A 26,810-nucleotide genomic window follows, 5' to 3' on the forward strand; every position below is an offset into this window, starting at 1 on the left:
CTTATTAATAAGAAAAAAATCCTAGTACATAACAGCTGTGGATATTTATACAAAATATGTAAAATGACACTGTTAAACTGTAAAGTCACACACACACATTATTGTTAATAGAAAAGTAACTAGCTTATACAGGTATGAAGATTAGTGTCTAGGGACAAGTGAAGTAGTTAGTCAGGGTTAACACAGGGACATTACCAATGTGATTTAAGGTATGGCTTCAGTTTGCTTTTAAATGGGGTAAATGAGGATAGGGAGGTTAGGTGATTGGGGAGCATGTTCCAGGTTTTACCCACTGCATTAGAAAACAATGAGTCTCCAGCCAAATTGTTGGTTTTACCTATTTGTACCAGTAGTTTATTTGATGAGCGTAGGGTCTTGAGATTATTGTAGGGGGTGATAAGATTAGTGAGTATTGGTGTATTTGTTGGTTGATACAGGATCTTATGATCAACTATTAGTTGGTTCAATAGTATTAGATTTGACAACTGCAACCATCCTAGTTGATTAAGATTGTTACAATGATGGGTTCTATAGGTTGACCCAGTTGCAAATCTGGCAATATTATTGTAGGAGATAGCCAGCTTGTTCAGATTGCTTTTACATAGTTTAGTATAGAGAGGGGAGGCATATAGTAGGGTTGAGATTAAGTGGGTACGGGGAATAGTGGTTCTGGCTAGTGGAGTCAGAAAGGGTTTGATCTTGTAGAGGGAACCTAATTTTTTGTTTACTGTTTTATAGTGTTGTTAATATGAGGCTCAAACATAAGGTTATTATCAATTAGTACCCCAAGTAGTTTTGTGGTAGGATCAGGAGATATGATAGTACCATTGCTAGATGCAACAGCAAAATTCAGTGGGCTGGCTGGTAGGAACACCAGTGATAACCAGCTATACTGCTGATATTCTGAGTATGTGTGCAGAACTGAGCATAAAACCCAACTCCCCCAATGCAGATAGACCTGACACCCATGTACTGGTATTTACAACCTGCCACAATGACTGATATAGTATTACACTGCTGAACACAGTAGGCTTATCTGGATGCTTCTCTCCTGTGGGCATTGTGGCACCAACCTCCATGATGTATGGTGTGATGGATGCCTGGGAGCTGTTGGTTGTTCCTAGTTTTGTCAGGGATTCCTCTGTGGCTGAGAGTCATTCCATTGCAGTCCCTCCACTGGTGGTGGCATGATCCTTGGCATTAGCAGCTGGCCTTTGTTGTGCAGCATGCACCATATCTGTGGCCTGGTGTGAGACCTGCTCATAGGTCCTGCCCAGATAGCTAATCTGATTGACAGCCCACAATGCCACCTGCTAGTTCCAATTGTGCCTACCCCCTGGACAGCAAGAACTGATGGTGGTGTCTCAGTCCATCCAATATAATGTCATTCTCTGCAGCTGAAAAGGGTGTGTGTCTCCTACTGTATATGATTCCTGAAATATAACAAGAGAGGAACACATTACAGGACCAGATATGTGGACATCCACTATGAACAGATCCAGCACACCCATAAGGGCCTGCACTATCCACTGCTCCCTCACATGTAATACCCCATAGTCTGGCAACACAGTATGTGTGTGGTTATCACCAAGATAGTAGCAGTACTGGAGTATATCAGAGCATGTGCTTTAGGTACATCTGTTATGCAACAGTGTGACCAACAGAGTAGTAGACGAGATATAGTTAGGCTATAGTTAGGCTATATGGATAAGTGCATTGTGTGTCTCTGCCTGCAGGCCTTTGTCTTGCAAAACTGGGTAGCAGTTAATTAAGTAGCAGTAACTTGTGGAGAGTAAGATTGCATGACTCAGTCATTACTTCCTGTCTTCACAGTAATGTAATTGAAGTGTGACACAACGCTTGATTCAAACCCAGGACTGCGTGTGGCAAAATGTACTGCATGCAAGGCATTTAACAGACTGAGCTAATGAGACACTGCAAAAGCATGTGCATTTGCAGGATATATGTGCATATATACAGGCTGTGAGAAACATTTCTACATCCATGAGTATGTGCGTGGTTTTATAAGGTTGCATTTCTGCAACAGGGTCCCAGTTGTACATGTACTTTGCCATTGCTGCCTTAGCAGGTGTCTTTCAACAAGTTGCTGATAAAAGGGCACATATGCCTGCTATTACAAGCCTCACTTACAGCCATGTCTTCATTATTGTTTATTATTGCATCAGAGTCCTAGGTACACTTCGGTTTTTACATTAGTTTTTTATTTCAGTTACATGCATAATGTCTGTCAGTAGCAAGCAATATGTTTTGCTGGAAACACCTATTTAACCTAAAGCCCGTGCACTATGGTGGGTTAATGCAAAGTGCTATAGTTGAGAGGGGCCCGGGTTTGACGCTTGGCAGAGGTTTTTATTTTCTACATGTCAGTTACAATGGAATAAACGCATATAGACATTAAAGCTCTTTAAAGGTAATTTAAACTCATTTAAGCTGAGCTGAGCTAAGTGGGGAGGTACAGCAAGCTGCACCACTCTGTGCAAATCTGCAAAACCTGAGCTAAAAACAATAAGGAAAAGAAAAAGGGGGTGACAATAAAGTGGTGAAATGGGGGCAAGCATGGGAAAAAACAATGTGAAAGGCATGTAGGGATGTGCAGGATGGGTGTCGGAAAGAACCATAGCTATCCATTTCTTGTACAGCAACAGCTGTGCATTTTGACAGGTTTTGTAGATAGAATTTTGGACTTTCAATCCCTGGGGGGGGGGGGGGGGGCAACATAAATGTGTTGTCAAGTCAATTGGGTGAAATTAGTTGTTTCCAGTGGACACGTGTGAAATGGTGAGCTATGTAATGGGCGATATTTTTTTTGGGGTGGGACAGGTGCTCATTTTTTTTATTTTTAAGGAGAGACTGGAATGTTTGGGGAGGGACATAGGTATGTGTGGGGAGGTAAGTTGGATAGGACAGGATGCAATAGCAGACAAGAAAGCAGACAGGGCTGGTGTGTGACACATGAGTGGGGTAAACACCTTGGATGGGGAGGGTGTTGTGGAATCTGAGTCACGTGTCTCCAAACAGCAGAATCATGACTGACATCTCCACCCATGGGCATTCAACATGCCTCCTTCACTGCCCCAAAGGTGGCTGTGCTGGAGGCTGGGTGCCAGGGCCAGCCTGCCTCACTAGGTTGGCCAGTGTGCCCTCAATCTGGTGCAGGCAATGTTCATAGCTCCAATGAATGATCCTGCACACCATGGCTGGTAGTTGCTGCTGGGTGACTACTGAACCTCTGCCACCATTCCCAAGGGGAGGCCGGGCCCTATCCCCAAGGTAGTTTCACCCGATGCCATAGGTGGTGCAGGGGCAGTGGAGGGCGCTCCATCAGCCTGGTTCCCGAAAGTTGATGTAGAGTAGGTGGATCACTGGGAACCAGCCTACTCTAAATTGCTGTGTTGATGGAGGTATAACAACAGGAATAGGTTAGTTATGAACAAAACATATTGTTAGTAATAACAGCATGCCAGAACAGTGGAAATAGCTGAAGTATATAACAATGCATATTATGTGAAACACAACAATAAATAACAGAACAATCAGTATAATAACAGCATGCCAGTAACAGTTACAGCATAAGGCCAACAAAAGAGGTAATTCAACAAGATACGTTAATATGCAGCCATTATAATACATAATAATACACATGCCCCAAAATACAGGTTATGTAACAACATATGTGAATAGTAAACAATAAGCAATGGATAACAATAACAAATAAATGAAGATAAAGGGTGGAGAGAGAGGAACATAATCCATTAGTACCATTAAATGCTATTTACTTGACAACAGTGCTACTATCTACTTTATAGGTTGTCCTCTCTTTATAAGTCCCTATAGCTGCTGTAGTATGTACATACCTCCCAAGCTATTCGCATGAGTCAGTATGGGCCAAGCAGTACAACTGTGGGTACACAACTACACAGAACACTGGCACATCAGGTGGACCTGTATAATTACCAAGGTGTACTGGGCTGATGTAGTGATACTTTACAATTTAGGTAATCATTCCAATGGTAATCCTGTGACAGATGAATTATGCACTACTAATTACATTATGTGACAGTGTGACACTTGAGAGACATGTATGTGTACATTACAGAAACTAAACAACTATCATACCTTGCTTGGCAGGCATGGGGATAGACCCCAATAGCAGTGACTGCAGAGAATATCTGCATGGAATGTATGAATTGACTGCAGGAACTTTGAACAGACACTCTAGCCATGCGGCCATACCAAGATTATATGTTATTTATTTCATTTGATTTTATTATATTTATTTCCTTTATGTTATGCTCTACTTTCACATTCTTGCTAATGATTTTAACAGTCTGTGACATCCAAACACACAATTATGTACTCATAATATGGGCTACCTCACCTATTTACCTGTAGTTTCTGTGGAGAGAGAATCTGTAAGCATTATGTGACTGATATGGTAATATTTAGTGCTACATAGCACTAGATTCAAAACCGGTCTGTGTTTGGCAAAATGTACTACAGACAGAGCATGTAACAAACTGAGATACTGAGTCACTGCTGACTACTGATGGATATTTACCTAGAGCTCACCGGGAACCAGTATATGACCTGGTAGTAGTACTACAGTTGTATACTAGACTGCAGTGGCAATAGAACACACATGCATGAAATACAAGCATGACAGAGATAATAGGCAATTTATACATTAATATATAGAATGCAGGTGTACACAATATATTATTCGTTTGAAATATCTGTGAACTCAACACACAATATCAGATTATGGAGTGGGCTACCTCACCCATATACCTTGCTTACCTACTGTTTGTGGATGATAGAGCATTCTGTGAATAATATTGACCTAGAAACAGCCTTGAATAGTACTGTATGTGTTAAATAAGACATTTGGCAGCTATTATATTTGCATTCTACAGCTATTACAGTTTTATACTTGACTGCAGCACCTTACCTTACAGCCTGAATGCATACAGTTGTACTGTATTGGTTAAATCAGGACAATTCTGATGTACACAATTTACTTTGGTGTTATTGGTATGGGTTCATGTGTTATTGTAGAACAGTTGTCATTATTCATTTCTTGACAAACTGCTCTAATTCCACACTTAGTGCACTACAGATATTATTGTATATAATTTAATGCAGTGTCTGGTACTGTTTCGAGTTTTTATTGGACAACAATTGTCATTATTCAGGTCTTGGAATACAGCTCTACTTTGATGGTTATTGCACTACATACTTTATTGTAGATACTTTAATGCAGGTAATGGTATTGTTTCATGTTTTTATTGCACTACAGTTGACATTATTCATTTATTGCACTACAGCTCTAAATCCACATTTATTTCAGTACAAACTTTACTGTACTTACTTTATTGTAGTTAATGATTTACTCTTTCTTGCTTATTTCACTATAGTTAGCATGATACATCCATACTCACCACACTCATGGCACAACCTGGCCAAGGTTCTATAGTAGATATTCAAAAATCCGTAACTCCAAACACCTAATGGTCGAACCATTAAGTTCGAAGTTACAGAACTTGAACTATACAAAAAAAAAAAAAAAAAAAAAACAATGTACAAAACAATAACTTGTAAGAAGGGTGGCAAGCCCCCCTGCACCCCCTACACCCCCACTACTTAAATATACTAACTCTGAGATCGCACCACATTTAAGTGAATGGAAACCTCCGCTTACAGAGATTTCCATTCGAATGCTTGAACGTTTACTAATTCAAACGTATGGTCTTGATTATATGTGGTTCGAACTTGTAAAAGTTCGACTACGTGAATGGAACACCGCTGGCCAAGCACCTGGCGTGTGCCTCAAGGTTCTGAGTCTTCTCCTCAGCAGCTGTCAGGAGAGAAGCACACAATTATGCATACCAGTTTAGCAGACATTCAGATTAGATATTGGTGAAACAGAAGTAAAAGTTTTTACATACATATGGGGCATTCCCTTCCTGAAATTCTTTGACCCAAGTGTCCAAGAGATCCCCCTTCTGTCTCTTCAGGTCATCATGGTGGCGACAACACTGCTGACCTGTGCGGGGGATGCCAGTTGCACTCGTGAGTTCCCTTGCCAGCCAGTCCCAGGCCTCTGCCTTGTACTCTGAGCCCTCGTGACCCCCCTGCAGAAGCTGGTCTTCATGTTTTTTTTCGAGGAGTCTGACCATGATCCTGAAATCCAGAATGCCCCAGTATTGTGCCTGAAAACATGAACCCTCACCAACACCTGCCATAGTATCCTTCAAAGACAGAACTCCCTGCCTACCAGGCTTAATATAGCCTGTTTTCCCACCCTTACATGCCATTGGGCAATATATAAAAATGTGACACATCGCTTAGCAGTGGACAAGCTAGTGCAGCTGAGCAGTACAAAAACTTAAGGACCCATATGCTTAGCAGTGCGCAAACCAGCCAAGCAGAGCAGTGCATAAACATTTTCAGACATTATTGTGTTTATGTGGTGCTTAGCAGGTCTTAGCAGAGCTTAGCGGAGCACAGCAGGCCAGAATTTAAAAATAATTGGTTTCATTTGTATTTCAAAAATAAATGCTTATTTCCCTTCCATGTATTTAAACCCTGCACCTACTGCTCATGAGTTTGTACCCATTTAGCTACAAGGATATTTGGAATTCTGCTATACTTTTACATATATCTCTGAACTACCTATAAGCACTGCTGAGCACTATGCCATGCAAACCCGCTCATCTATGCTTAAACGTGACCTTTAATTATTAATTGCATCCAGTTTCTTTTTTAGATGTCTGGCTGGTATCTCTGTTCTGCTTAGCATTGCTGCACTCCAAGATGTGAAAACATGCTTTTTAAATATATATTTTTTTAACATTAGAATAATAGAATTGAACAGTGCAGGGAGTATCTTACTCATCTGCATACAAAGGTGGCACTACACTCCCTATACTGATTCAATAACCATGTTCCATGGCTCTCCCTCGGTAACGTGCCATGATTTATATGCATGGCACACTGCCAAGGGGCAACCATGTACACAGACACTGTAACATTCTGTGTAGTCTTTACACTGTGCCTACACAACTTTTATTAAATCCTGGGGTTAGCTAGTGTATAGAGTTTTCCATTATATTTAATTACTACAAATGTAAACATTCCTTTTGGATCATTAATGGATTCAATAACCATAGGCATTACGGTTAATTTTCTACAAAGTATAGAAGTTCCTTAACTCTTTTTGTTAAAAGGAGCAGGTAATAACACTTTGTAACCTAAGTTATTTAAATATTGTACATCTTCGCCTACCAGATGAGTCTCTCTCTTGCAAGAATATAATGCCTCCTCTACTTAATTTTAGATAACTCATTAATGATTTCCTTTTGTTCCCATTAATTAATTCATCTACATTAATAGATAATAGATTAAAACTAGCCATACCGTATATTTGAAAAGATTTCTTTTAAGAGATAATATGACACATTTATCCACTCTATTAATGCAGGTCTATATAAGACACAAATGCATTTCTCCAACACTGTCTTGACATTCCACATTTTTGAGTTCTTCCTTTCTACAAACTAAACTACTAAAACTCATAAATAAAAACAGAAACAAGTCTACAACTGTAACCATACATATACAACTAATAAAACACAACTTACCATCAACACCGAAGTTCCTAGTTTGCCTATCGAATAGACAAACTACTATACTATGTCTCTACCTACCAATACCTAAAAATTCATCATAAATTAGCCAAAAGCTGCAGTAACTTATAAATAATTAATATAATATTATATATAAGTTAAAAACAATAAGAGACTATTACTTTAGTTATATCTTTTTCCATTTGAAAGTATTCCCCCATTACTACATAAAAAATAATAATCATCTTCTATTAATCACAAATAACCTCACAGATAGTGTATTATATACATATGTATGTAATAGCAATATAATTATCCAGCAATATTCTTAAATTATTTGGTCATTCAATATTATTATAACTAAATCTCTAAATAAAGAAACAGAACAGTGTGGGGCCTGAAGAGATAAAGATATCTGTAAACTTACAGGTGACAGGTAATCTTATCTTACCAAACTATTATACAATAGCAAAATCAATGCATATAAACATTTATCATTCTAAAATATATATACATATGTTAATGATCTAACAAAAGCTCTGAATTAATTTTAAAAGTACAGGTGTCTACATCTTAAAGTTGTATAACAATCTAAATATGTTGACTATCAAACTATTTAAAAATCCTTTGGCTTATTAAATTAATTCATAAGCAGCATGTATATTAATAAGGTCAAAGAGAATCCCCAGGATTCACAAAGCCTCTGTGTAAGAGTTATAACTCTTACACAGAGGCTGCAGTTAAACGGAGTGATGTCAGCATGCTCTGCATATTCATGAGAGCATGCTGAATCACACCTAAGTCAAACACGGTCTATGTAAGACAGCAGGGGGCGTGTCCGTAGGCTGAGCCCTGCAAGCGGACACGCCCCCAGAAGTGTAAAAGTGCCCAAAGTAGACACCCACAACAGAGTCCACGGAAATGTGAATAAACACAACACAACACATGCCCCTACAGACTATAAACATAAAAGAAATATAAATGACCATGTCATATTTTTTTTTAAATTGTAAAGATGTTTAACCGTGAGTGCGCTGTTATGCGTAGTGCCCAGAGCTACAGTTAGCAGTCAGTGGAAAGCATATAAGAACTAAATATGCAAAATAAGCCAGGAAGCAATAGCGTAGCGGTAGAGATGTTGGCTGAAGAGCAGGCATTCATGGTTCGAGCCCCCACAACACCAATTTTTTTTTTCAAAATAAGCAGGAAACGAGTCCCTGACAAATATGTACACATAAAACCCCAATATATGTAAAATGTAATGAAATAGCCCATTTATATTGAAGAAATGTGAGGTAACAAATGAATAAAAAATGCCAGATGTGCCCATAGCTGAGCTACAGTTTAACAGGGTGAGTGTATGTGCCCGTAGATAAGCAGTGGTTTAACTGGTGCAAAATGAGTGCCCGTAGCTGAGCAGTGGTTTAACATGCTAAATATATGTGCCCCTAACTGAGCTGAGCGTAATATACGTGCCGATAGCCAAATGAGGCTTAAACCAGAGTACCCCGTTTGCGGAGCTGCGACCGCAAACAAACTAACCGACGGGCAACGTTGAGCAAGCCGTATCAAAACTGCCTTTACACAGACACACCCCTCAGCATGTCTAGACAGTCATGAAAAATGAAAAGCAGTGGCCAGGTTCGAACCCAGGATACTATACACCATAGTCAAGGTACAGAACCACTAAGCCATGACAGCAGTACCTAGAAATGCAATAATAGCTCATATATAGGAATGAATACAAACTAGAGCATGACAATGCAGGTTTACTGAAGTTGATACAATTCCAAAATGGCCAATCACAGATATGTGGGAAAACGGACTATATAAGCCCCATAGGCGGGAATACACAGCATAAACGATTGTAGAACAGACCTGCAGGCAGAATGTCAGGAGTAGGAGAGGGTAGTCGCTTCCGAGTGCAGAGGTTGGGTGTTGAGGAGTCCAGGTACATGGCCTGGCTCCTAGTCCACAATCATGAGGCCCAACTCATGCAGGGCCAGGTCCTCTGGGGAGCGTACAGGGCTGAGGCGTGGGACCAGTTGGCTCATGAACTCACCAGTGCCACAGGGATTCCAAGGACAGGTGAGCAGGTCCGTCACCACCATGCGGACCTGAAGAGATGCAAGCAGGACCAACTGAACCTTTGGATCCAGGAGGCCCGCAAACACCCAACGCCTCCACTGAGTAAGTAACATTTAATTATGTATGTAAAAAGTTAAACTAGCTGATATTATGGAGATGTGTATTCCAATATTACTTCATTTATATTACTGCTGCAGGTGTCTGTTCTGCGAACCGCAGAGCCTATGGCGATAGGCTGGTGCGGTTGCGCCACCAGGCAGGTCAGTAATCCACTACCAGTAACTGTAAAGAAATATCAAAGTATGACAGTCAGCATAAGAGTGCAGTGTAGTCAGTAAGGAATAAAATCTGCAAGTAACAGTGTGAAAGTGTATGAAAGTATTGCTTGATCACAATAGTTTGCAGCCTGTAAGTGTAAGCTAAACATGAAACTGTGCTGACATATTTCCTGAAATAAAAATGCCCTGCCTGTAAGAAAATAGTACACAACCTGCAGCAGGCTGAAAATTATAGCTGCAGAAGATGATAAATCACATGTGTGAAATATATCCCTGTGGAAATACTGAAACATGACAGAAGTGAGACTGCTGGAAAGGATTGTAATAACTACTGTTAAAACATGTCAATAAAGCCTAGATGTACCATCCTGAATAGTAAAATGAAAGCAAGTGAGAGAGTGTGAGAAAGTGCCATGACTCCAGCAATACAGTAGTAATAACCCCTGAATAAAGTATACTGCAGTCAAGACAGAATGAAATGCATGTGAGATTCAAAACCAAACAGCTAAATCTGTTCAAAGTGTTGCTGCATCTGGAATGTGTATCCCAAAATCAGGATATGTTGCTCTCAGTCTGCAATATGCAGATAGGATGTTTGTCTGATATACCATACATCCACACTTGTCTACAGCCATATAAAGCAAATGTACCCTAGATGTAGCTGAACAAAGCTAGATATGAATGTGTATGAAGAACCATAGAATGTATATTGATGTTGCATTAACAGTCCTATCACCAAGTTGAAATAGTTAACATATAGGAAACTGTAGTTAGAACAGTAGTGTGTATATAACTGTAGCTATTAGAAATGTACAGCATATGTATTGTTATCCGAAGGTGTTAATATTACTTTCTTCACCCCAACCTATAACTACATATAACCCATTCCACGTGAAAATGATATGTGCAATCACAATTAACACCCCTGGACGTTTGTCCTGTTGGGTCATATATATTTGCATGTCTGTTGATGCATCTGCCCTGTTCATACATCCACACCTGATGGCCTGTTGCCATCAATTAACCCTGCATGTTGTTGGACTGTGTATTTTTGTTCAAATTATGCATGTGTTATGCACGCTGTTCAATGGTGTGAATATCTGGGTGTTTGGTTAATGGGAATACTAATGCATGCTGTTACAACTAATTGTGAATGGTATTATATGTCACTAACCCAAACTGTCATGACATAATGCAAAACATAGAATGACAGGGAAGGCGGGTTCCAGTGGACCCACCTCTCCCACCTCAGCTGGCGAGTGCACCTGGCACTAGTGCCGAGTCTGGACCCTCCTCCGGTGGCCCTGTGCCACCTGCGGGTGGAAGCGCTGCAGGGGATGGGGCTCGCCCCCCCTCTGCAAGTGTGGCCGGAGGAGATCCACCACTCACCCTCCGTAACGTCCGGACTGTGGTGCGTAGGGAGATTCGGGACTCTGTCCTTGAGCCCCTACGCCAGCTCGAGGCACGGTGGCAACTAACGGGCATGCCCGTTGCCCGCCTCACAGCCCCCAGCACAGCCCCGTCCTGGGCAGTGAAGGAACAGTGGCAACTGCCTATGGGTGGGGATATCAGTTCCACTGTTGCCATCTGTGGGCTCATGAGCTCTGGATATCCAAACCTCCGTCCCCGTCAATTGTGTAACCCCCCACACGTGTCATACACCGCCCTTGTATGCATCTTGTTTGTCTTGTCTGTTAACCTACCCAACCTACCTCCCCAGCTGTACCGACTACCTTCACCTGACATACCACTCTCACCTGAAAAAAAAAAAAAGGGCACTCTGTACCCACAAAAAATTACGCCCCATACATAGCTGCCCATTCCGCACACATGTCTACTGGACATGGAACCTATCAATTCCAATTGGCTGTACAACAAGTATTATTGTTGTCCTGACACCTCTCTCAGGGGTGGAAGGTTTCAAATGTCACACCAAATTACATACATATGCACAGCTGTTGCTGATGAAGAAATGGGCAGCTATGGGCCTTACCTACATCCCTCCTGCACATCCCAAGCTTGTTTCCCTACTGTCTTACCCTCTTTGTGACCCCTTTTTCACCACTTTCCTGTCTCCCCATTTTCTTTTCTTTCAAGGAAAATAGCACGGGTGTGCACAAGAGTAAGCACGTTTAAGTGGTTGTAATCAGGTGTGCGCTTGTGTGCGCGGAGCTAACCGCCAGTGCGCATGTGTGAGCTCCGCACAAACCAGCGCTAGCCTGGTTACAACTGCTTAAAAGTGCCTTAGTCACTTTGATTGACAGGTCCTGTACTCAGTTCAAAAGAAAAATAAAATCCCACTGTGAGTCCCGAACCCAGGACCTTGGCAACTGTAGTCTGCATGACTTACCACTAAGCCATGACTCTTATATAAGAACATTGTGCTAAAGTAAATATATTATGTAACAGTAGGAATGAATGTAAAGGGAATATAGATGTGTAGTACACAAAGCATGACATTTAGAATCACAAACAAAACTGGTGGATTTCCATAATAGTAGTGTGTGAACAGAAACAGCCATGCTAGTTGGAAGCTAGTAGGTAATAATGTCACCATAGCACCTTGCAAGACACACACATACTCACAGCAGGATAAGCACTGCCCATACCCCACAACCTCTTACAGGAACACATCCGACCAAGTAATAAAATATGTGGAGCAAAGGCCCAAAACCAGGGACACATTACAAATAAAGTTACAACAAACGCAGACAGTTCAGAAAGTAACAGGGTCTACACTTTGTGGGATGTTTGGAAGGGTATGCAGTCTGGAACTTGAATGTTTGTCACCATATTCTGACTTGAGCCCAGAATGACTTGCCAGATAAAGGTGTGCATGAGATATTGACCAAATTATGAGGCAGAAATGTGGACAGCCTGCAAATATCTGTACACATGACGGGTCCAACACCACCATATTTGAATAGTTAAGAGCCTAGACATAGCAACAGTGAATGTCTTACAGGGATGCCCCACAGACCCCATGTGAAATGTACAAACAGTAGGCAGAAAGGTCTAACACATGCAATGGTAACTATGGAGTCCGGAAAGTATTCACCACTCGCATGGCAGAAAAAGTGTAGTAATACATATGCTCATGCTAACCCACAGTCACAACTGCAGCATACCAGACATTTTAATGGGTGTACCCCACTGATATGTACCATTCCATGAGGCACATAACTGATGAACCTGAAAGTCTCTGGGGCCTGCTCAGCACCATACTCAAATACCCTAATAGATGTCAAGGCCCACACCATGGCCAGACCACACTGCATGCTGTAACACCCTAGCAGATATAGCAAGCATTCCAAGGTGTGAATGTACATGGAAAATAGGAAAGCTACAGCAGCACACTACAGTCAAGACACCTAGCGGGCATACAAGTAGTGACTGTAAAGGGCAACTATTGAAGCCTTAGCAACAGAGTGCAAGCAAAAGTGAAAGGAAAGCACACACACACACACACACACATTAACAGTAGTAGTAGTTGTAGTTGTCAGTGTACATACACAGTTAGTACAGGAAACTGGAGAAATGAATGGAGGAATGTTAATCTACAACACACCTGGAAATATGAGAGAGATACCAACCTTTACACTCACAGAACATTGTCCACAGCATAACAGCATGGTCCCTGCCCTTAACATCTGAAAGGGCTACGCCTATCTCACACACCTTTTTATAGCACTATTCTGAAATCACAGTGAGAACTGTAATCAGTACAAAACTGGCTGCATGCAATTAGCAAATGCTGGCTAACAATTGGTGCAGAGGCCATCACATGGGCATATGCAGATACCTACAAAAGTATGCTGTACTCTATGTCCACGCATGCAATACTTTCATTGCACCCTGAAAAGGATGTGAGAGACAGACAGAGACAGAGAGAGAGAGAGAGAGACAGAGACAGAGAAAACTGCAATTAAGCAGACAGAAACAAATTGTTCAGCAACAGCTACCTGAAAGCTGACAACTGGGAAGTGGAGCAGCAGGACAGAGAACCAGACAGCAGCACAAGCAGCTGTGACAAACACAGGTAATGTAAAGTAATACTATAAAGGTCTGTGAACCCTCCATATGTGTCATTGGTCTGTATCCATATGTATATGAAGATGTGTAAAGGGTAGGAGACATACAGCAACTATCAGTGAAGGCTGTACATACATTTGTATGTGAGAGCATCTATGTGCACATATCAATGTTGTTTGATTGTAGGTTGTAGTGCCATGTACAAATTAGGTTACACAGTTATGTATGTTTAGCAGTATGTTAGTGTGTGTATACAGTATGGTAGACAAATATGTTGATATACCTAACATATGGATATGTATGTATGTCAACATATGTATGTGTATATATATATATGTATATATATATATATATATATATATATATATATATATATATATATATATATATATATATATATGATATGCATATATGTATACATACATAGAGAGAGAGATGTAGGAATACATAGACAGATGTAGATAGAATATTGTACCAACATATCTATGTAATGCACACATGCAGATATAGATATATGTAGATACATATACATAGACAGACTGATCTGACTACCTACAGGTATGATTGTATATGATGACCTGCAACACAGCCTGTCCCACCCCTCTGTCACTCACACCCCTCTGTGCCCTCCACATCTATAGCAATATATGTACATCAATATATATATGTGTATATGTATACGGACATACATATATATATATATATATATATATATAGATATATATATATATATACATATAGATATATCTATATACACATATATATATATATATATATATATATATATATATATATATATATATATATATAGAGAGAGAGAGAGAGATGTATATAAAGTCTGAGTGAGGCACATGTGTACAGATGTATTGCAACAGGTGCCTGGTGACAAAGGCATGGAGTGAACACCAGTGTCAAATCCGGAGTACCATACCACATTCCAGATCACCTACACCAGTAACCACCAGATATGTGATTGGCCGCCCACCACTGCATGTGTCAGGGGTGAGCAGGGTCAGAAATGTGTACAATAGTGTCCCCAGTGATAGTCCCAGTGGCACACTATCCCTGGAATACCTGCACATGGTATGTGTCCGCGGACATGGTGAGTCAGGTATGGACATGTAGGTCGGTGTACTCCCCACACCACATAATGGATGTCATGGTATGGACCTCACATGACAGCTACAGATATGGAGAAGGACACAGTGACATGTACAACACTCTGACAACGCACTCAAACACATTACCAATGCACAGTGACTGACAACACCACAGAGTACACATATGCTACCCACATAGAGGTTACCACTCCCAGATTTACATATGGAGGTCACACCCATGACAGATGTCCAACAACCATAGTAACACCTCCCACCATCCACAACCTAAATGTCTGCTGTGTGTCGTCCGTGCCACTGCAATAGTGTGCACATGTGGAGGTAAGAGTTCCTACCCACAGATAAGACACACCCTGCAATAAACCACACAGTGTTAAGAAGCAAGACTCCCCATGAGTACATGTCACACATACCCCTGCTGAATGTTAGTCAGATAGGTAATATGTCATATGAGTCACCCTGTGTAACTGTGTGATGGCAGCAGGTACCATCACACCACATGTGTCACAATGGTCAGGGTAGCAGAACAGTACACTGCTGTAGACACAGGGGCAATAGCATATTGTATAGTATTGTATTGTAATGTAATGTATTGTGTTGTATTGTATTGGTATGGTGAGGTGCCTCCTTCATGGAGTGGAACCACTACTGCTGTGCGCCAGTGTACAGGTACATATCCTGTAGTCAGGCTAGTGTTACATAGCACTTCTATATGTGTGTTTAGCTCCTGTCAGAGGTTATGTAGCATGCAACTGGGGATACCATCAGGTCCCATCCATGTTGTGTATTCTGCTGTCCTGGGTGTCTCTCACCTGGACATCTGTGATGACGGGAGGTTACAGTCAGCTGGGATAACTATGCCTTATTACAGGAGAGGGGGTGACACCTGCACTGAACCTGTCCGCCACAATGTTGTCGATATCTGTGGTGTCAGTGAAATATTTGTTGTGTACTACCTATGGGCATAGAGGAAGGCTCCTGACCAGGTTGCTAACATAACTGAAGAAGGCCTCCTGGTCATCTGTAGTGTCACTCTTGATTTCCCTCTCAACGTTGCCCATGTAGTCAGTATGATGGGAAATAGATCCTTACCAGTGCTGCTCAGACATGCCCTCCCTTTAGTGAATGATGCTCTGTCTTGCAGTAGCTTCCATCTTCTGTAATGCAATCTGTCTATGGCTGGGGTCCACCAGACAGGATGCTGTCCCTTTGTGGAGAGTGTCTTGGTCATATATGGGATTGCATGATCTATGCATTCTTGGAGATGTCTGTAGAAAGCAATTGTGTAGGGGTCAGCATTGTGGGTTGTATCTGCCACTGGCCCAGTGGGCTGTAAGGATACCATATCACTGTTACAAAGTGTAAAGTTTGTATCTGTAATGTTATGCACTATAATCATCTGTGCTGGTGGTGGAGGTGGGATATGTATATCCAGGGCAATCAGTGTGTGGTCAGCTCACAGTAGTTACCGATGTAGGCCATACAGTACCTAGATGCAAACCCCCAGAGTGAGGAGGTGCTTCTGACCTGAATCGGTGTTCTGACTGCTGGGGTTTGGTAGTATGTCGTATGGAGTCTGCCAGGTACTGTTGCACAGTTGCTGGCCGAGCACTGATACCTGGCCATCTACATGTGTATCCACCAATAGACAGACAGATGCTACATATGTGAGATATGTTGTATCATAACAGTCGAGTAGCATGTGTAGTATGTGTGCCAAATTCTGCTGACATATATTGCTGATACCAGGTTATTTTCTTTCTCAGGTACATGGCCCACCCGCGGAACCCACCTACTCCACAGCTGGGAGTGAGGAGGTACACCAGAGCCTGGTGCGGACTATGCAATACTCTTTTCCGCACCAGCCAGAATCAGCAGGAGAGGGCTGCACTGTGGCAAGACCTTGTCCGTCGGGTAAATGACATAGGCATGCATAATAGGACATATGAGCAGGTACGACATCACTGCAGTGATTTAATCAGACATGTCCGTCAGCATGCGTCAGATATCCACAGGCAACAGGTCACCACAGGTGGTGTGGTGGCTACACATCCCCACTCACCAGACTGGAGGGACTACTCCTGAGTGTAGTGGCTCCAGTCCACCAGCAACAACAACAGCAGCAGACATGCATCATGATGGAGGCTGGAGCCACACAGCAGCAAGACAGTGAACGTGCAGGTAATATGTCATATGTATAGTTGACTGTTGTGTACACTGGTAGTTAATGCATGTGTGAGGTGTGTCCTTGGTTTGTAGCTGTCACCATAGTATTTAATGTGCAAGTGTGATATCCTCAATATTAGCTGCTGACCTGTGAAAGGCGACTGTTGTACTCCTGACCTGTATCATACTCAGTAACAATGGCACAGTTGTGCCCACTGACATTAGTTTCTTCACGTCTGCAGGACCCTCTGGTATAACAGCAATGCAGCCTATCCATGCTGGTGAGTGTGTATTAACAATTCCTTTAATAGTGTTGATAGTAATAGTACTATTTGGCTCACTTAGTAGTGCTCTTTGTATGCATCTAGGTGTGTCTGTGTCTGTGTGTTGATATCACGCATACTGAGTACTGTACAATTGTGTGAAACTGTGTGCATGTGTGCATGTGTGCATGTGTGCATGTGTGCACCTGTGCATGTGTGCATGTGTGCATGTGTGCACCTGTGCAGGTGTGCATGTGTGCATGTGTGCATGTGTGCACCTGTGCACGTGTGCACCTGTGCACCTGTGCATGTGCATGTGCACGTGCACGTGTGCATGTGTGCATGTGTGCATGTGTGCATGTGTGCATGTGTGCATGTGTGCACCTGTGCATGTGTGCATGTGTGCACCTGTGCATGTGTGCAGGTGAGCATGTGTGCACCTGTGCATGTGTGCATCGCTGGTAATGTGTAGACATTGTAAACTGTGTTTCCTGTTTCCTTCCCACAGGTTCTGTTGCTGCTCTGGTGTCATGTAGCAGGGAACCTGAGTCAGGTGCCGTGGGTACTGATAATGATACATCAGTGTAATGGCACAGGAAGGTATGCCAGGGTCCGCCATTGGTCAGCCGATTGACAGTACACAGCTGTTGACCCCATCAATGCGCACAGTTATCCTGCCAATACACCCCTTGTCACCACTGTCCCTAGGTGATGGACAGCATACAGTGGGCATTGACCAGGGTAATGTGGTATCTGTGGCACATGCCTCCCCACACAGCAGCCATAGGCATGGCCCAGAGATGGTACCACACAGACAGATGTCCAGGGGTTCTCGTGGGAGCATCCATGGGTGTACTGCCCCTGTCAGACATGCGCACAGAGGTCTTACAACCTCAGCTATGTTTCTGACTGTCATGCAGGCACAGTCACGTATGGAACGGTACACCAGACAGGGTCTGAGGGAGCTGGCAGCATGTCGCACAGCCATGACTGACAGTATGCGTGACATTGCGGCTGCCATCCGTGATTTCACCGATGTCATAGACAGATGTTGTGGGGACATATTAGACCGGTTCCACAACTACATGTCCATGAGCCAGGGCGATGGTGGGCGGTTGAGGCGTCGATGTGGCCGTATGCCAGCAACAGCAGCAGCTGGCAGTCATCGCGGATGACAACAGGGCCGCGGCCACCCCTGTAGTGCCAGCAGCAGCCCCAGCAATGCTGGGTCTGTGCTGTCATCAGACCGCCCCAGGAGACCATGTGCACGTGGCTCTGGCCAGGTCCGACAGGGATCTGTGGCCAGTCAACGAACACCTGCTTCTGATGACAGTACCCAGTCTGGGTTGGTACTGGATACGGTCCGTAGCACCCCTGCAAGGCACAGGTACCGTGTCCGTGGCCAGAGACACTGATCTGTATGACCTGGCAGGTACAGTCTGTGGCTGTCCACAAACACCAGTATATGGCAGCCATGAGGTGGAACTGTGTGCATCCATACACACATGCAAATTGACAACACCTAGGGCAACCGCATACGCACACACTGCATCAACATTGCCCCACCTTCTACTGCTGTCCCTCACCAACACGCATACACATACATGTCAATTGGTGGTATGGGTGGCTGACTCAGGCATACCAGGTTCACACCCTGTGCATATGATGAAACTGTGCCACCTCCTGCAATCTGTAACAACTGTGCAGGTACAGGTTAACATGTTGCTGATGCACAGGGTGACCACATAGATGTGTAGTAATAGTATCATGTTGTTAACAGTACTGTGTGCTGAATTAATTGTGGGTATATCACAGCATGCCTGATGCAGTAAGTGTGTGATTGTCATGTCCTGTTGTCTACACCCATGGTAAGTACCATAGTGTATCATCTGCACATGTTGGCATACTGGTGGTAATGATGTCAACAGAAGGCTACATACATAGGTAGCACAGGGGACAGGGTAATGAATGTAGTAATACACAATGATGGACATGTAAATTGCAAGTGGCATGTTGCCCACACTAGACTCTGCGTTGCACATGTTTGAGGATGTTGATATGTGTGCAGTACTACACGACTGGTACAGGACACACAGGAGCACCCTAGCACTGCATGCTCACATCCCATACCATGCTAGACAGCCCCAACACACATAACTAACTGTCACAGGAGGGAGAGTCCCCATATATGTCAGGGATACTGTGGTGGCAGGCCAGGGAGCATACATCCTACTAAGTATGGAACCACTGGGTGAAGGCTCAGTGTCTGTTATTTGACATGTGTATTACTGCAGGTATGAGCACATGGGTTTCTATCCAGTTATTGTACATCCTGACAGTACATGCATAGTCTGTACACTTGTGTGCACTGAGACTGGACCCTAGCCATCTGACCCGTGTATTTCCATGTACATGTGCATATTGCCTGCATATTTGCAGTGTTACCTACTGGAACTGGTACAGCTTGTTTGTTGTACAATGGACTACATGCAGCCCTGTTTACTGTATCTTTGTTTGCATGCATGTTTGCTTGCAATTACCCTGGAATACTGATCACACCTGCAATGCATAGTTATAGAGCTTCTGTGGACTCCTAGTGCCATCTGCATAGCCTACTATATGTATGTCCATGTCCCACTTGACAGGTTGTCACTGTTTGTCCTGTTCACATGTACATTGCCTGTGACACAGTGCATATGATCTGCCTGGCATGTGTCCACGTGAGCAGTCATATATGCTACTGCTAACTAATCACAGGCACTACACCTTCACACATTCATCTTCTGTTGAACTACCTGCTTTGCTAGGGACTGCCTGCACCTGTCACCCCTGGCCTTTCAGATATTGGCAAAGGCTCTTGCTACCCCCATAGTGCCTATGTTAGGCAGGGCTCAAATGACAAACCAACCTTCATAGGTATCACAAGGGATAAGACACTAAGAGCAATGCTACCCAACGCCAGATGTCTAAACCTCCAGATGCATGCACCCAAAACACTCCTTGGCATGGAAAACATCGATATCTGTGCAGTAACAGATGCCTGGTTCAGGGCTACTGAGAGCACACCAGCACTACCGGGTGTAACACGGTTGATTTCTTTGATACAGTCACCAAGGCCATTGCCGAGGGAAGGTGGTTCACACAGCCTACCTGGACCTTGCAAAAGCCTTCGCAACAATACCCCACTTGGGCATTCTAGGGAAGCTCACCAGCTTAAATATAAGTCCCTATGTCACTAGATGGATTGCACAGTGGCTCAAGGACAGAACCCACATGGTTAGCATTGCTGGAGCCATGCCAGACCCCATAACAGTTACGGGTTGTGTCCCACAAGGCTCAGTCCTGGGACCCTCTTGTTTGGTATATATTTATTGGAGGTACAGGCCAACATGGATGGACTGTGGCTGTCCAAATATGCAGATGACTGCAAACTGGCCACCATAATCGACTCTCCAGCTGACACAAGCATCTTCCAAAGGGGCATCATAGCAACAGACAACTTGTGCCAGAGCCATGGCCGTCTGCTGAACAGTGTTTAGAAGGGGAATGTGCATCCTGTAGTCTGTTCACCTAGTTGCCAAAAGGGACATTGTCCTCACACACACTAACCCCCCTCAGCCAAAAACACACACTTGTCAATTTCAGGATTCAAACCCCTGTCTGACTATGTTATGACACTTGAGACGGACGCATTAGCAGAGCACGCTATTTGCATTACTGGGAGTTTTCCCTTCCCTGCTATACTTATAGAGTGCTGACATCATCAGTGTTTAGAAAAGGGAATGGGCATCCTGTAGTCTGTTCACCTAGTTGCCAAAATGGACATAACCTTCACACACACTAACCCCCCTCAGACAGTCACACACACTTGTCATTCACAGGATCCAAACCCCTACCTAACTATGTTATGACACTTGAGACAGACGCATTAGCAGAGCACGCTATTCACATTACTGGGAGTTTTGCCTTCTCCTGCTATACTTATAGAGTGCTGACATCATCAGTGTTTAGAAAAGGGAATGAGCATCCTGTAGTCTGTTCACCTAGTTTCCAAAAGGGACATTGTCCTCACACACACTAACCCATTGCAGGATTCAAACCCCTATCTGACTATGTTATGACACTTGAGACGGACGCATTAGCAGAGCACGCTATTTGCATTACTGGGAGTTCTCCCTTCCCCTGCTATACTTATAGAGTGCTGACATCATCAGTGTTTAGAAAAGGGAATGGGCATCCTGTAGTCTGTTCACCTAGTTGCCAAAATGGACATAACCTTCACATACACTAACCCCCCTCAGACAGTCACACACACTTGTCATTCACAGCATCCAAACCCCTACCTAGCTATGTTATGATACTTGAGACAGACGCATTAGCAGAGCACGCTATTCGCATTACTGGGAGTTTTCCCTTCTCCTGCTATACTTATAGAGTGCTGACATCATCAGTGTTTAGAAAAGGGAATGAGCATCCTGTAGTCTGTTCACCTAGTTGCCAAAAGGGACATTGTCCTCACACACACTAACCCCTCTCAGCCAAAAACACACACTTGCCAATTGCAGGATTCAAACCCCTATCTGACTATGTTATGACACTTTAGACGGACGCATTAGCAGAGCACGCTATTCGGATTACTGGGAAGTTTCTTTTCTCCTGCTGTACTTATAGGGTGCTGACATCATCTGTGTTTAGAAAGGGGAATGTGCATCCTGTGGGGAGGCAGACACCAAGCACACTATGGCTAAGCTGTCATTCCCTAGGGCAAACAGCCTAGTGTTGACCTCTACACCAATATGTTTAATTGTCAAATGCACATTATTTGTTGCTGATAGACTGTTTGCATATCTTTATTGCCATAGCATTCCCTGTTTGTATGAACAACTTGTGCATCTGTGGAAAATGTTTGCATATGGGAGGGATCCACTATATCACGTATGTCTCTGTAATCATTTAACTGTGTGCACTGGGCAGACTGCTGTAATGTGGTTGGTTCCTGGCATAACACATAACAATACCAGATATGTGTGTCCAACTGCTAAACCGAGATTTGGCCTAAGTGTGTGAGCATGCCCAGTTCAGCCTTCCCATGGCATGTTGTCAAAGTGTGTGAGCATGCCCAGTGTGAGCATTCCATATGTTGGACTCTGCAGCCCACCACATTTGTGGATGTGTGTGAACTTCAACAACTATCACCCGTTTATGGTTGTGTGTTGTGTGTCATGTTGTGTAGTTACTGTACAACTGCTTTGTGTGTGAACACAACAGGATTATACTGTGCCTGCAGTGTTTGCATGGGATACTTTGCATACAGTTGTCAACATCCTTTCACACTGACCTAACACTGTAGTACTGTATAGTGTACTGGTAGTACTTTGACTGTGGTGGACAGTATCCTGGGCTTTACTGCTATCACTGCTTTACATTTCGATAGTGGGCACAACAGCCTGGTTAGGGGCCAGTTGTGTACATCTGATCATGTTGCATTCTGTTCAGATATGAACTACTTAAACCAGGCTTGTCCAACATTGGTAGTGTATTCCACAACATAGGTGTACAATTGCAAACACTAGCGATGTTCCCTAGTCCATGTCTAATGCTAGTTGGAGAGTGTGTTTGTCCTTCAACACACATTGTAAGAGGAGTTTGCCATGACATATGTCATGGTTAGTATACTGTGCCTCTGTCTACCTGTGACATGACAGTGATACCCAGGATAAATCTACCATCTCCCGACCACCCATCAGGATTCCTATTGAGGAAGATTGATAAGTGACTCTATGGGTAGCCTGTGCTGGGGTTCACTCATGGGTGGGAGTGGCTTCTGTGTTATGGATCACACAGTACAGCTTGTCCTATGTAAGTCAGTGCTGGGGTTCAGGTCTCTCATGTGCATAGCTCACTGCCATTCAGATTGTACAAGGTGCAGCATGTTTATTGATGCCAGCAACACAGGCAACACATGGCATCTGTGCAGGCTGTTTGATACTCCTGATGAGGTACTGTTGGGGACTTTACGGTTGATGGAGGTGTCTGCTGAGGTACATCCCACAGGGGCTGTTGTAGTCGATTGTACCGCTGATGAAGGATGACTGCAGAGCCACAATGACCTCCCCTTATCTAGATCTGACAGCCTTCATGATTAGGTGGGTATATGATATGTTTCTGTAAACACTACAGCACATGTTTGTCCAATGCAGGATATCTATCACCCTGTGTCCCCAGGTCTCTCATTACATGTTAACTACATAATGGGTTAACACCTATGTGGTAATTGGTGGGCACTTACTGTATATCCACGGGGGTTGACTATACACGTTTCTGCACTTAGCTTGCTGACATGGCTATGGCACCAGTTGTCTGTTTCTATGTGGCCTTTTTGTGGGATGCTTGTGTCAGCTGGTGGATCATATGTGGTGAGCAGTTTGTAGTCCTCTGCAAACATGTTCGGACACAGTCCTTCCATGTTTACCTGTACCTATGGGACATATATACCAGACGAGGGAGATACCAGGACAAAGCCTTGTGGGATGCCAGTTATATCTGGTTTGTAGTCTGACATGGCTGCAGCATGTCTGACCATGTCTGTTCTGTCCTTGGTCTGGTTTGCAACCCCTCTACTGACATGTGGGTTTATATTTAAGCTGGTGAGCCTATCTATACTGAACATGTAGGGTATTGTATAGAAGCCTTTGCAAGGTCCAGATACACTGTGTGGAGCACATTGCCCTCATCAATGACCTTAATGACTGTTTCAATTGAGCCAAACATGGTTAGGGGCAGGATCTGCACTTGAGAAGGCCACACTGGGTTGGGTCCAGTGTCAGTAGGTCCCCAACATCTTTATGTCTGTGGTACATGCTGATCCTTTCCATAGCTGTGCAAACCGAGCTTCTCAGGATTCTGGGGTAGTACTGTTCAGTATCCATTCAGGCAACACCTTTGTTGAGAAGGACCACTGTTGTTGTACACTGCTCTTTGGGTACATATTCTGTGGTAAGGCTGACATTGAGCAGTAATGTGGTTTGGCATTCCATTCATCTTGGAGTCCATGTTGCACTAAGCCCAGGATACCATCTCATACCATTGCTGCTGTGTGCTTTGCTTTGTAGATGTTGGCTGTTACCTCAGCATCTGCAATGTCAGGGGGCCAGCAGTCTGCTGGGATAGATATTCTGCATTCTGGGTTTGCACTGCACCTGTCAGGATGTATGTTGGCAATATGTGTGTGTGTTTGTGATATTTGTGTGATTCAGGGCATATCTGTAAATTCCCAACATGGTTCCTACCATCAGTTGTGTAAGCCTTGGGATTATCCTTAGTGTCCTGTACAATTTGTATCTACATAGGTTCATAGGTTCATACTAGGCTATCCACCCTGGGCATTTGTTAGCCTAGCCAGAGTGTGTGGGGCTTTTGACACCCCTTGCTATGTGAATATTATGGCCATTTATGATTTGCTTTGCTGTGCCTCTGTCTGGACATGACACAGTGAAGACCCCCAGTGTAACTCTGCAATCATCCATCCACTTGGCAAGATTCCTGTTGAACAGTGTCAGTGAGGGGCTCTGCCTAACATGGAGTGGGATTCTGGTCCAGGGTGTGGGGAGCCTCTGGATTATGTATCTGTCCCACCGGCACATCCTATTTCATTATTTGTTGAGGTTGACATCTCTCACTCTCACAGCTCCAATGGATATGTGTTTTCTGGGGTGGAGCATGTCCATTACTCCTGTGTTGGGCATGGCCTCCTACAACAGGCATGCAATGCCTCTGTGTGGGCAGTATATGACTGGATTCAGCTGCGGTGTCTACAGCCAGGCAGCATATGACATATATTTGAGACACTTGATCCTCTTGGTGAGGTACCTTTGAGGTCTTTCTAACTGCTGCAGGTGTCAGGTAAGGTACATCCCATATGAGGCATTGTACTAGATTATGGGTGTGATTAGAGAAAAGTATAGGGGCACAGTGACCTCTGTTGCTGTAGATGTGACTCCTTTCCTGATACGGTGTCAAATGTAAACAGTCTTCCTAGCCACATTGGCAATGTGGGTGTCACATAACAGGTTACTGTCCACTTGTGTCCCTAGGTCCCTGGTTACTCCTTCCATACATAATGGTTTACCACCTATGTGGTAATTTGTGGTACCTTGTTTGGTATTTGGTGGGACATTCATACTGTCCAGTGTCTTCAGGACGGTTGGGTGGGGTTATTGTGTGTGAGAGTGCGGTCTGTAGCATGTTACAGACTGCACAGCAGTCTTGCCTACAGTTAGTTGCACATGGTGAACTCCACTGCCTTGTGCATTGTCAGTTACCTGGACGTATGGGTGTCTGTGCTGCCTATGGATACTCACCCTCCTTTTATGTTTTGTTCCAGGTTTTGGGGCCATGACACATGGTACGTGGTATAACCTGGTAGTGCTGGTGTGCTGTCAGGAGGCTTGCAGCAGGTTTCTGTCACTGCACAGACATCGATGTTCTCCATTCTGGGGATGGCCTCGGGAGCATGCATATTGGGTGTACACATCTGGCATTGGTCAGCATTTCCCTTATGTTTCTTCCCACTTATGTTTTCTAGGGTGGTGGGTCAGTCTTTTCAGCCTTGCCTAAAAGGCTCTATGGAGGTGGCAAAGGCCTTATCCAATATTCAGACGCCCAGGGGTAACAGGTGCAGGCCATCCCAAGGACAGCTGCGTGGCTTGTCAAGCATGACATCCCAAGCAGACAGACATTGGATCCCCTTGGAATGACACCAGTAAGTGTGCCACTTGCTATGACTGATCATTCCATGTTTGTACTGTGGCATTATTCTTGGTAAGGGTAGGATGCTGCGAACGGTGAGTGTCATACCGGCCTGGACTACATAATCAGATAGCTCATCTGTGTCTCTTTACATGTAGTCTAGGGCGGTACATCTCAGGTCATTCACACCAGCATGGACTATGACTGCATCATATTTCTACTTGCTTTGGAGTGACCTACATATTTCTGTTATGTGGCATATTGTGGCAGCCTACAGGCAGCTTACTGTACCCTTTCCCTTGTTCAGTCTGGTGTGGGACAGCAGTGTGTCTGACTATGGAGTCACCTATTACAACTGTATCAGGCATGTTGTTTCTCCTTCTGGCCTGTGACTGTTTGGCACACCAGCTTTGTGTGCTATGTGTTGCATGTGCTATGTTTGGAGGCTGTTTGATTGGGTGTCTGCTTTAG

This window comes from Protopterus annectens, chromosome 14.part0 (genome assembly GCF_019279795.1).
Source record: "Protopterus annectens isolate FY-2018-M chromosome 14.part0, PAN1.0, whole genome shotgun sequence".
Classification (NCBI taxonomy): domain Eukaryota; kingdom Metazoa; phylum Chordata; order Ceratodontiformes; family Protopteridae; genus Protopterus; species Protopterus annectens.